Raw genomic sequence first — 13,900 nt, 5'->3', positions numbered from 1 at the left:
AATTCCTGCAGCTCCTTCAGTGTTGCTGTAGGTCTCTTGGCAGCCTCCCTGACCAGTTTTCATCTTGTCTTTTCATCAGTTTTGGATGGATGTCCACTTCTTTGCAACATCACTGTTGTCCCATATTTTCTCCACTTTTTGATGACTATCTTCACTGTGTTCCATGGTATATCCAATGCTGTGGAAATTTTTTTGTACCCTTCTCCTGACTGATACCTTTCAACAATCAGATCCCTTTGATGCTTGTAAGCTCTCGATGAACCATGGCTTTTGCTGTAGCAGGCAACTGAGTAAATGTCAGGAAAATCCTACTAAGACAGCTGAACTTTATTTGGGGTTAATTAGAGTCTCTTTAAATGATGGCAGGTGTGTAGAAGAATGAATGCTGTAATTAAATTGAAAGGTGCTTCAACAAAGTATTAGTTTAAGAGTGTGCAATCTTATGCAATCAGCTTATTGTACATTTTTTATATTTTTTCTCCTAACAGATTTGTTTGTTTTTCAATTGAATTGTACAGGTTATAGGTCACATTAAAGGTGGGAAAAGTTTTGAAATGATTTATTGTGGTCTCATTTTTTTATATCACAAAAACGTGGCATTTTACAGGGGTGTGTACATATATATATATATATATATATATATATATATATATATATATATATATATATATATATATATATATCTCAGACATCTATTCATATTTACATTAATAAGTGCAAAACCATGCTGCATGCAAGCTACTAAAAGATTTTAGTAACAGAACATTATTAATACTTGCTGTCTGCCTTGTGCATGTATAGAAATATTAAATGCTGCTTATATATTCTGTATTTACATTTTTTATATTTTTCTAAATATTTCAGCAACCAAGCAACATGCAGACAAATGCTTAGCATGAAAGCTCACATTTGGATATAGGATCATAAGATCATAGGATGTTACTAGGCTGCTGGCCCTGAGGTCCTTATTAGCCTAATCCAGAGTTTAGCTCATGCATAGACAAATCAGCATCCAATGCCCCTGTCTAGCAGGGACAGGGGTGGAATCCCAGGGATGTATTTTCTATTTCCCATCCAGTTATCCAGGTTACACTTAAAAGGGGTAAAGAGGTACTCTGCTTGACATGGAGAAAGAGAGTCTATTCCATAGATGGGGGAGTCTATGGGACACAAATCTATCCCGCCAATGGGTCCTATTAATGTCACAGACCAGGTTGAGGCTGCATGTGCAGGTTACTCGAGTGGAGCTTGACTTGTGGATATGCAGCAGTCCCAACAAGGCAGGGCCTGAGATTGCCTTGTACACCAGACAAAGGTCACTTCTGAGGAGTCTGTATGAAACAGAGTAGAGGGATAGGGCTTTTAGCCTATCTGTGTATGGTAGATTTTTGAGGCCCTGGATTCTCCTGGTGAGGAACCTCTGTGGTCTCTCCAGCTGCTGCATGTGCTTTGCAAGGTACATGCTGAATGGGGCGTTGTACTCAATAATGGGCCTTATAAGGGAAGAATACAGGGATGTTATCTCCTTGTCCCTGGATGAGATACCCTTACTTATGAGGTTGGCCATGTAGAAAGCTTTCTGTACAATGGAAGCAACATGGTGGTCAAAAGTCAGGTTGCTATCAATCTGGGTGTCCAAATCCCTCATGGCTGACTGTGTGCTTAAGACGTTGTTATTAATGTGATAATTTGTGGGGACATCACTCTCCCCAAACAGGATGATGATGCATTTTTTTGTATTCAGCTTGAAGCCATGTTTCTGGCACCAGTCATTTGTTTGGGTGAGACCCTCTTGGAGGATGTCTACGTCACTAGGGGAATTGAAGACAGCTCCCAGCTTGCAGTCATCTGCAAACTTGGTCAGCCATAGCCCACTGGTTTTGGCCTGCACCTCAGAAAAGTATATCCCAAATAACGGAGGCCCCAAGGCCGAAGCTTGGGGTACATCACTCGTTACAGGTCTACTGCTTGAGGTGGCTTCCCCTATTTTGATATACCAAATTTTGCTAACTGTATGTGGGTAGTTTGAGTTTTAATGGAAAATTTCAAGTTGTTTACAAAATATTACAAATCTTAACATTTAATCTGTTTATTCTGACCTATAATATGTAGTTTAAGATCTATAATCTAATGAATACTGCCAAATATAAAGATTAGTTCACAGATTCATAGGTGTATACTAGGCTAATGACCACTGGAGTCATGTAACCCATTAGATATTGTGCCTTAGAAGTTATGTTAAGGGGTGTATTTTAGTTAGGGAATGATTTAACACTTCCATCTGGTCATCAGAGACATCCAGTTTTTGGGTAACCATTTGAAATGGCAGAATCCAATAGAGTGAGTCTTGAAACATGGAGACTGAATAGCTGAAAGAATGGATTTACATATGCTGTCTGAGATGACATTTATCAGAATATTCCCATTTCTCTAAGATATGGCAATCCTGGACTTGGTATACATAACTTTGGGGGTGCATTGGAGATTTACCCCCCCCCACACACACACACAAAAAGAAGGTTTAATGAGAACAGTTTTTGAAATTTGCACTTTTCCTGTGTTTTCAGTCCTTTTTTCCCGGCTTGTGGGCCCTCAGCATTTTGCTATGTTTGTGAGCACCAGTTCCAGTATATTTGTACCTCTGCTAGGCATATGCAGTAAGTAGCTCATCCAAGGTATTTGTGTTACAAAATCTAGGAATCTCTGCAACTACAAATTTGAGGTCCTACAGGATTCCCAGTTTATAGAGGATAATTAAAGTCCCCAATCAGTATAGTATTTGGTTGAATGGTAATTGTCTCCAGTAGGTCTAAGTATGAGCAATGGATTTCATTGGGCATAGACTATGACCGATAGCTTGCTAGGATATGGTATGGGATTTTGCCTATGGTAATCTGGATGTGGAGGAACTCCAGTGCATCATCCTGTTTAACCAACCTAGAGGTAAGCTTGTTACTGATGTAGATCGCAACACCTCCATCTTTAGTCCATGTCTGTTCAGTTGCTGGTTTAAATGTGTGGAAGGCACTGAATCCTTGGACTCCCAGGGTGTTCTCTGTAAGCTTTAAACCATGTCTGAGTAACTGTACAAATGTCCACATTCTCCAAGGTGAGGAGAGCTTGAAAGGAGAGTGGAGCTTCTTGTTTAGATTCCTGGCATTCGGCAGAAAAACCTTTAGATTTTCTTTTGTAGATTTTGCTGTGTTGGAAGATTTGTCATTCTGGCATTGTCTTAAAACCACTTTATGGGGAGAACAATGTTTTAGCCAGTATCTGAAAGTCTAAAGGGGCAGATGCAGACCATCTTTGGCAAAGCAATGTGGCTTTCTGACCATGTCCTCCCACACTGACAAATAATGTATCCCCTAGACTGACACCAAAAGCTAAACCAATTATTAAAGCCAATCATCTTTTGTTTGTATTGTGGTATCATCCTTTGTGAAGGTAGAATGCTACTCAGTGCTAGGCACAGACCAGCCTGTGACATAATCTGAAAGCTCTATAATGGCTCTGTTTGCAATAGCAAAGAACAATACATCACAGACACTCTACAAGCTTATGGAAAGTGAGTCATTAGATGGCACACAGAAACCATATCAGGTTGCAAGGCAAAGACAGAAAGATAAAGAAGATAGTCAGACACCCTTCATAAGGGATGCCAGCAACAACCTGCTCTCAAGTTCACAGAACATCAAAGGCAGATGGAAGGAGTACTTCTAGCAGCTTCTGCATGGAACAAACACACAGAAGCTGTACTGTCCCAGACACAGCCTATGATAAGAGAGTTGGAGGAGCCCACCAAAGAAAAATAAGAACATTATTAAGGAAAATAAAAGCAGTGAAAGTAACAGGCTGAGATGAGATCACAGCAGATGTGATAAAGATGCTGAGTGAGATAGGGGAGAAATGGCTCCTGAGGGTACCCATTGCAGTGTGGAGACAAGGGCATATCCCAGATGGCTGGAGATTGTGCATATTAGTGCCAGAGTTAAAAAATAAAGGGGACATTCACAACTGTGGGCAGTATAGACGTATCAAAATCCTGTCACATTGCATGATAGTTCTGGAGTGGGTGATTGATAAACGAATAAGCAGTGCAGTAGAAAATAAGATGGGAGATAAACAGTTTGAATTCAAATCAGGATGCAGCACAACTGACCCAATGTTTGCAGTGAGACAGATAGCTAGAGATGAGGAAACAGTCCAACTGGGGGTTCCTGGTATTGGAGAAAACATATGACAAGGTCCCAAGAAAGCTGATTTGGGCAGTCCTGCAGTAGTTTGAAGTCCCAGAATCATTGGTAAAATTAGTGCAAACTATGTACAAGGACATAATGACTCAAGTACAAACAGTGAATGGTCTCACAGGGGGATTCCCAGTGGGAGTGGGTGTGCATTAGAGTTCAGCTCTGAGCCTACTGCTGTTCATACTGTGATGGACTACATTAGCAAACAGGTCAGAGGGTACAGATCAACAAAGCTGCTGTATGCAGATGATGTGGCATTGCAGGTAGACTCTGAGCAAGAAATTCAGCAAAGGCTAGGGGAATGGAATACAAAACTGAAAGCACGTGGGATGAAACTAAGCACAGATAAGACAGATGTAATGGCAGTAAATGGAGACAAATCAGAAAAAGATGAGAATTGAGACAGCAGGGAAGATAGTGGAACAGATTAACAGCTTCAAGTATCTGTGAGGGTTGGTTGAAGAATAGGGAAGTCCGAATGAGAAGGTCAAAGCTAGAATCAGAGGGGCTGCAGCCACCTGTCACAGAGTGTCAGGTATAGTATATGACAGGAGAATGACAAATAAATTGAAAAGTAAGGTATACAAAATAGGTGCAAGCAGTACTACTGTATGGTACATAAACCTGGGCAGTAAAGGCAGAACAGTACAGGAAGCTAGAGGTGATGGAAATGAAGTGTCTGAGATGAGTGGTAGGATGGTGGTGGGAAAGATTAAGAAATGAGGACATAAGAGCAGAGGCCAAGGTAGCTGCAATTGACGAAGAGGTCAAAGAGAACAGATTATGGTTGTTCAGGCACATGTACAGAAAACCAGAAGACAATCTGATGAAGAGGATTTGAGACAGACAGGAAGAAGCTAAGAGGAAATGAGGGTGCTTAGCAAAGAGAGTCAGACATGAGTGTCGGAGAAGGCAGGAGAGCGGCATTGAACGAGAGAGAGAGAGAGATGGAGAAGTGGTGACATTTAACACAAAACCCCGATCCCATGTAGAAAATGGGAAAAGGGGGGTTGATGATGATGATATAGACTAGGAAGGTACATCTCAGGTTGTTTACACCTACTGGGCTATGACTGAATCAAACTGGTACCTGTGGTGCAAGGACATGAATGCATGCATAACTTGGCAGATCCTGGCCCCTGATTAATCATTATTTTCTCTTTGCTCAGCCAGTATTAGCTTGCCTTATGGGCTTGATAGCTGAGGCTTCACTGGCTGTGGCTATATGTGCAGCATTAGGTGTTTCTGTTAAGCGCTCTGGGGTTTGCTGAGGGCAGTTTTTGCAGGTGGAATGTCTGGGAGTTTTTTTTTTTTTTAAGATTGCATTTAAGTGCTTCATCATTAGTAGGCATACATCTCAACCTCTTAGTGCAGAAATCTGGACAAAGTCTGAAATAATGGAGAAAAAGGCACAAAAACAGTGATAGATTTCAAACATTTCTCTTATAAAGTTAGACATATGCTAGAATAGCATGACATGTACTAGCATGCATTTTCTGAAAGTTATGAAGTCTGAAACTCAAATGTATGACCACTCAGTGCACTCAATCCTCAGTGATTTGCAAGAAACATAGAAATTTTATGAGGAACGGACCAAAAACATGAGGTAAAAATCTGGACATTCTGGGAGAATCTGGACAGTTGAGAGGTATGTTAGTAGGTCTATGAGTCGGCTGTGTTCTATTAGTGCTGGGTGCAGTGTGTGCATTTCTGAGTATTTGTACATGAGAATTTTACTTTGAGAGACTTTGCGTTTATACATCCCTTGCATACAGTATTTGTTTCTTTGCAGAATAAAGGCTTGTTAGTGAACATTTGACAATTGTTACATTGTCTTAATATACTGATATCCATCAAACTGACTGTGGAGAAATAAAGAAAGTATATATCCATCATGTCAGATCCTTTACTGGGTGAGCTACAAGGGTGTAGTGCACAAGGATTTAATAGTGGGTTGACTAAGGGTGCTTTTTGGGCTAGTGACTATACTGGGCTATATAATACTAAATTCAAGGGGCAGTGCTCCAAAACTTGTTACTGCACAGTTTCACAGGTGGTTTTATAGGGGAAATTTGATTTCTAGGTGTCTGTGTCTACATAGGGCAATACTAACCACCACTGCAGAATGGGCAACAGTGCACAAACATGCCAAATTTGTACAGGTACTTAAAAACACAGGAAACTGGCTTCTAAGTTCCCTGGCCAGTACAGCGACTACATTTACAGCTTTCTTATGTGTTTCCCAACTCAGATAGACCAGTCCACTAGATAGACTTTTCCAGTATTCTTAATGTAAAAACTCAAAAAAACAAGATTGCTGATAGTGTAATGCTACCACAAAATAACTTACACATGCTATTTGGACAAGGAAATTTCAAGTATTAGGGACATTTCAAATAATTTAAAGTACAAAATCAACAAATAAAGCAAGTTTGTGCTGAGAAGTTTGCCTCTCACATTTCCTTAGTATCAGTTATGTAAACAAATAACCCAAAGAAATGGAAGACCAGTGCAACTAAATAACTAATAAACAGTCCACAAAGCACTGAGTAGAATTTTTAGCATATTATATATACATGTGTTTTTAATGTTGGTTCTTTGTCTGAAGAAGTCTGTTGTTACTGACGAAAAACGCTGTGTGATTGTGTTAAGCATTTCACGTTTGAGGTTGGTTAGTTTAATAAAATTTGCAACTTCACTTCAGCTGTCCGCTGCCTGGTTTTTCCTCTACTCAGTGCTTTGTGGACTGTTTATTAGTTATGTAAACAGATATATAAACATTTGTTTGTACATTAAAGATATGACTGATGTTGTCAAAAAGCTGGGTATACAGCCATTGGAAATTAGAGTACACACTTCCAGAGCTCCATTGAGAGTTGTTTGAAGAGTAGCAAAGTCTGAATGATAGTTCAAAACTAGAATCAGAGGAGATGCTGTCTTAGGCTGGTATGAGCCAAATTTTGAGCAGCATTTTACCTTCTGCAAGGATGGTGCCACAATACGAACAGAAGATGACTGACTTTAATGATTGGCTAAGTTTCTGGTGTCATTCTAAGGGGGTGCAATATTTGTCAGCATGGAAAGAGATGGTCAACAGACCACACTGCTTTGCCCAGGGATGGTCTGCACCTCTCCCCTCTAGGCTTTTGAATATTAGCTAAAACATTGGGCAGGATTCACAAAACCTCTGTGTAAGAGTTAACAAGTCTTACACGGAGGCTGCAGTTAAACGGGGTGATGTCAACATGCCATGCATATTCATGAGGGCATGCTGAATCACACCCTAGGCTAACACGGTCAGTGTAACAAAGTAGGGGGCGTGTCCGCACGGCGAGTCCTGCAAAGGGACACGCCCCCAGAAGAATCACAGTCCCGAAAGGGAACTCCCACGAGCGAGTCCGCGGAAATGTCAAGAAACACAACACCACATATGCCCCCACAGACTATAAACCCAACTGTAATGTAAAACGTAAAAATTAACAGTTTAATTTTTTTTTTAATTTCAAAAATGTTTGCCCATAATTGCGCTCGTTTGCGCGGGTATGCCCTTTGCTCAGCCACAGTTAGCAGTCATTGAAAAAGCATATAAGATCTAAATATGCAAATTAAGCCAAGTGGCAATAGTGTAGCGGTAGAGACGTCGGCCAAAGAGGAGGTAGTCATGGTTCAAGCCCCAACAACATCATTTTTTATTTTTAGTGAAATAAGTACGAAACAATCCCCTGACATATATGTACATATATATAACTATAATTTAAGTAAAATGTAATGAAATGGGCCATGTATTTTGAAGAAATCTGATACAATAATAAAAAAAAAAAATTTTATAAGTGCCCATAGCTGAGCAACGCTCAAACAAGCTGTGTATAACTGCCCGCAGATGACCAGTGGTTTAACAGGTGTAATATGCGTGCCTGGAGTTGAGCAGCACTTTAACACACTGAAACTGTGTGCCCATAGTTGAGCAACATTTCTCATAGCGTAATATGCATGCTCATAGCCAAATAACGCGTTAACCAGCATAACCCATTTGCGCAGAGCTGCGCAGCGTGCCAACCGGCTTACTGCCGGGCAACGTTGAGCAACCTGTATTAAAGCCGCCTTTACACAGACACACCTCCTAGCCTGTCTAGACAGTAGTAAAATAAAAAAAACAATGCCCAGGCTCGAACCCAGGATACTGTGCATCATAGTCAAAGTACTGAACTACTAAGCCATGACAGCTGTACTGAGAAATGCAGTATTAGCATATATATAGGAATGAATGGAAATAGAAGCATGACAAAGCAGGTTTTTTAAGCTGATACAATTCCAAAATGGCCAATCACAGATAAGTGTGGGAAAAATGGCATATATAAGCCCCATAGGTGGGAATACACAGCATAACTGATTGTGGAACCTATTTGCAGTCAGGATGGCAGGTGTAGGAGAGGGTAGTCGCTTCTGAGCACAGAGGTGGGGTGTTGAGGAGTCCAAATATATGGTTTGGCTCCTAGTCCATGATCATGAGGCTCAACTCATGCAGGGCCAGGTTCTGTGGGGAGCGTACAAGGCAGAGGCGTGGAACCGGTTGGCACATGATCTCACCAGTGCCACAGGCATACCAGGGACTGGTGAACAGGTCCGTCACCACCATGCGGACCTGAAGAGACGAAAGCAGGACCAACTGAACCGTTGGATCCAGGAGGCCCGGCAAATGCCCAACGCCCCACTACTGAGTAAGTATCCATGTAATTACGTATGTAAGGAATTATCCTAGCTGATATTATGGAGATGTATGTTCCAATATTACTTCATTTATATTACAGCTGCAGGTGTGCGTTCTGCGAATCGGCGAGCCTATGGTGATAGGCTGGAGCGGTTGTGCCACCAGGCAGGTTAGTAATTATTTTTCTGTAATTGTTATACAATATAAGTGACAGCTTGTGAAAGAGTTCAGTGTAGTTACATATTAATAAAGTTCAAATAACACTAGAAGACAGATTCTGCTAGTACTGTATGATTACATAAGTGATGCAGCCTGTAATCCAGAAATAAAAATTTAACAAGTCTGAAATAGAGATTTCCCACCTGTATTGTAATATCAGATAACCTGCTGCAGCCTGAAAATTAGTGGTAAACAAGCTAAAGACAATAGACATGTGTCAAATACATCCCCTTTGAAAATCTGCCATATGAAACAAGTGAGTCTGTTGGAAAGGATTGTTGTAACCAAGTATGACATGTTAATAACACCTAGAATAAAGTACCATCTTGAATTGTAAAAATAAAACAAGTGAGAGTGTGAGAAAGAGGTATGAATCGACCAAGAAAGCTGTTATAACTTCTGAATAAAGTATACTGCAGTCAGTACATAATGAAATGAATGAGACAGCCACAACCAAACAGTGAAATGTTTGAAATAAAGTACTGAAGCTGGAATGTGTCTGTCCCACAATTTGGATATGTTGCTGTACCCTTGCAATATGGAGATAGTATGGTTGTATGAAATAATGAACATCCACAGTTGTCTAGAGCCATATAAATGAAATGTAGCAGGATGCTGTACCTGAACACAGCCAGATATGAACGTGTATGAATAAAAATGCAATGTATATTAATGTAGCAGTAACAGTCCCATCACCAACATTCCTAAGGTTACATGTAGCAAACTGTACTAAGACCTGTAGGGTATATATATCTGCAGCTACTAGAGATGTACAGCATATGTATAGGTAGTTGAAGTTGTTAATGAAATATTTCTTCACCCTACCCTATATTCACAAATAATGCCATTCCACAACAAATTGGGTATGTGTATTCACAATTAATTCCTATGGACATTTGTCCTGTTGGTTCAAACATATTTGCACGTACGTTGATGCATGTGCCCTGTTCACATATCCAAACCTGATGGCCTGTTGCCATCAATCAACCCTGCATGCTGTTGGATTGTGTACTGTTGTTCAAAATATGCATGTGTTATGCTTGCTGTTCAATGTTTGGAATTCATGGGTGTTTGGTTAATGGGAATACTGATGCATGCTGTTACAACTAATTTTGAATGGTATTGTTTGTTACTAACCCAAAATGTCATAAAATATTGCTAAACATAGGACAACAGGGAAGGCGGGTTCCAGCGGACCCACCTCTCCCAGCTCAGCTGGCGAGTGCACCTGGCACTAGTGCCCAGACCAGAACGTCCTCCGGTGGCCCTGTCCCCCCTCTGTAAGCGTGGCCGGAGGAGACCGTCCACTCACCCTCCAAAGTGTCCGGTCTGTGGTGTGTAGCGAGATCAGGCATTCTGTGCTTGAACCCCTATGCCAGCTTGAGGCTCGGGTGGCGCAACTCACGGGTGTGCCTGCTGCCCATCCTACACAGCCCCCAGCACAGCCCTGTCCTGGGCTGTGAAGGCACAGTGGCAACTGCCCATGGGTGGGGATCTCAGTTCCACTGTTGCCATCATGGGCTCGCGATATCCAAACATCCGTCCCCGTCAATTGTGTTTCCTCCCCACGTGTCATACTCCGCCCCTGTATGCGTCTTGTTTGTCTTTTCTGTTAACCTCCCCTAACTACCTCTCCAAATATACCTACTTCCTGTACCTCACATTCCACTCTCACCTGAAAAAAAAATAAAAAAGACACTCTGTTCCCGCAAAAATATTACGCCCCATACATAGCTGCCCATTTTGCAGACATGTCTGCTGGACATGTGAACTGGTATTTACAATTGGCTGTACAACATATTTTGTTGTCCTCACCCCTCTCTCAGGGGTGGAAGGTTTCAAATTTCACACCAAATTACACACATATGCACAGCTGTTGCTGATAAAGAAATGGGCAGCTATGGGCCTTTCCTACATCCTTCCTGCAAATCCCGAGCTTGTTTTCCTACTGTCCTACCCTCTTTGTGCCCCCTTTTTCACCACTTTCCTATCTCCCCATTTTCTTTTCTTTCAAAGAAATTAGCGCGGGTGTGGGCAAGAGTAAGCACTTTTAAGCAGTTGTAAGCGTGTGTGCACGAAGCTAAGTGACAGTGTGCATGCGTGAGCTCCACACAAACCAGTGCTAACCCGCTTACAACTGCTTAAAAGTCCCTTAGTCACTCTGAATGATAAGGCCTGTAGTCTGCTCAGCAGCAAAATAAAATTCCTCTGTCAGTCTTGAACCCAGGACCTTGGAAACACTAGTCTGCATGACTTACCACTAAGCCATGACTGATATACAAGAACTTTGTGCTGAAAGTAATATATCATGAAATAGTAGGACTGAATGTAAAGGGAGTATAGGAAGGCTATTACACAAAGCTTTTCTTGTATCTTTACTGGCAATTCTTGTGGATTTGTATAACATTAGTGTGAGAAGAGAAACAGCCATGCTAGTCGGTAGCTAGTAGGTAATAATGTGACAGTAGCACCTTGCAAACCACACACACTATCAGAGCAGGATAAACACTGCCATATTTGAATAGGTAAGAGGCCAGACCTCCTAACTGTGACTGATTTACAGGGATGTCCCTGATTTGAAAACAAATGTTAACTGTGCCCCACTGACTCCCTGTGAAATGTACTAACAGTAGGCAGAAAGGTGTTTTATCCCACATAATGGTAACTGTCAATTACTGAAAGTATGCACTACTTGCTTGTCAGAAATGGTGTAGTAATACATATGCTCAAAATACCCCACACTCACAACTGCAGAATATCTGAAATATATCACGGGTGTATCTCACTGATATGTACCATTCCCTGAGGCTGATAAAAGATACACCTGAGAGTATCTGGGGCCTGCAAGTGTCACAAACTCACAGGCATATCATTCTGTCTGCTGTCACACACTCTGTGAATAGCTGTAGAATAGCTTCCACAAGCACACCCGCATGTAGGTGTACAACCCACAAATATCAAAGGATGTAGCCAACTAATAAAATAAGGACAGTATAGCAGTTTACAAGCACTGCATGTGCCTGCTATCCATAACTGTACAAAGTACAAGGCCCCACTACTGCTCAGTAGCAAAATAAAATACCCTTGTAGGTGTCAAGTCCCACACCTTGGCCAGACCAGACTGCATGCAGTACCACCAAACCACAACAAACATATAAGGAATTGCTGCTGAAAGAAATATAGCAAGCATTACAAGGAGTGAATGTAAATGGAAAATAGGAAAGCCATAGCAACACATTCCAGTAAAGACACCTAGCAGGCATTAAAGGAGTGAATGTAAAGGCCAAATAGTGAAGCCATAGCAACAAATTGCAAGAGCCACTGCTGTATACCAGTTACTCCACAAGTCCCACAGGAAAGCACATACTCCCATTTGAACAGTATTAGTATTATTAGGTGTCAGTTAACATACACACTGAGAAGAATAAACTGGAGGAAGCAATAGTCAGGTTTCAGTACAACATGCATTTCAGTGCCTACAACACAGCCTGAAATATGAGAGATATACCAACCTTTACACTCACAGAACAGTGTCCACAGCATACCAGCATGGTCCCCACTTTGAAAATCTGAAAGGGCTACGCCTACCTAACCTAACATTTTATAGCACTGTCCTGAAATCACAGTGAGAACTGCAATTACCATACATCAGGCTGCATGCAATTAGTAAATGCTGGCTAACAATTGCTGCAGAGGCCATCACATGCACATGTGCATATACCTACAAAAGCAGCCTGTACTCCCAGTCCACACACGCAATACTTTCATTGCAACATCCGGAGGGAGAGACAGACAGAGAGAGAGAGAGAGAGAGAGACAAACAGAAAAAGAGAAAAAGGGAAAAAGAGACACAGAGAGAGGCACCAAAAAAAAAAATAAAAATCAGCAAGCTAACCAGCAGCAGGCCACCAAGCAGCAAGCCATCACAAACAGCAGTGACAAACAAAGGTAATGTAAACTAATAATCTAATAGTCTACATACTGTGAACCCTCCATATGTGTTAGCAGTCTGTATCTATATATATATGAAGATGTGCATAGGGCAGGGGACATACTGCAACTGTTAGTGAAGGCTGGACATACATATGTATTTGAAGGTTGCTATGTGCACATATCAATGTAGGTTGTAGTGCAACGTACAATGTAGGTTGTACAGTAATGGGTGTTTAGCAGTATGTTACTGTGTGTATTCGTATGTGTAAATAAAAAGGTAGATATATATATATATATATATATATATATATATATATATATATATATATATATATATTATATGTATATGTATGTATATTTATATATGTATATATATATAATATGCATATATGTATACATAGATAGAGAGGGATGTATAAATAGATAGACATATATAGATAGATAGATAGAATATGTATATACATATATATGTAATAGACACATACATATATAGATATATATATAGATACATACACATATACAGACAGATATGAATGTCTAGAGATATGTATGTATATGAATATCTCTCTCTCTCCCCCCCGAGGCACATGTGTGCAGATGTATTGCAACAGGTGCCTGGTGACAAAGGCATGGACTGAACACCAGTGTGGATACTGGAGTACCATACCCCATTCCAAAACACTTACACCACTAACCACCACATAGGTGGTTGCCTGCCTACTACTGGATGTGTCAGGAGGGAACATGGGAAACAAGTGTACAATAGCCTCCCCTTTGATATTCACAGTGGCAC

This window comes from Protopterus annectens, chromosome 2.part1, assembly GCF_019279795.1.
Source record: "Protopterus annectens isolate FY-2018-M chromosome 2.part1, PAN1.0, whole genome shotgun sequence".
NCBI classification, from domain to species: Eukaryota; Metazoa; Chordata; order Ceratodontiformes; family Protopteridae; genus Protopterus; species Protopterus annectens.
The sequence above is the reverse complement of the archived record's forward strand: the minus strand, read 5'-3'. Positions refer to the sequence as shown.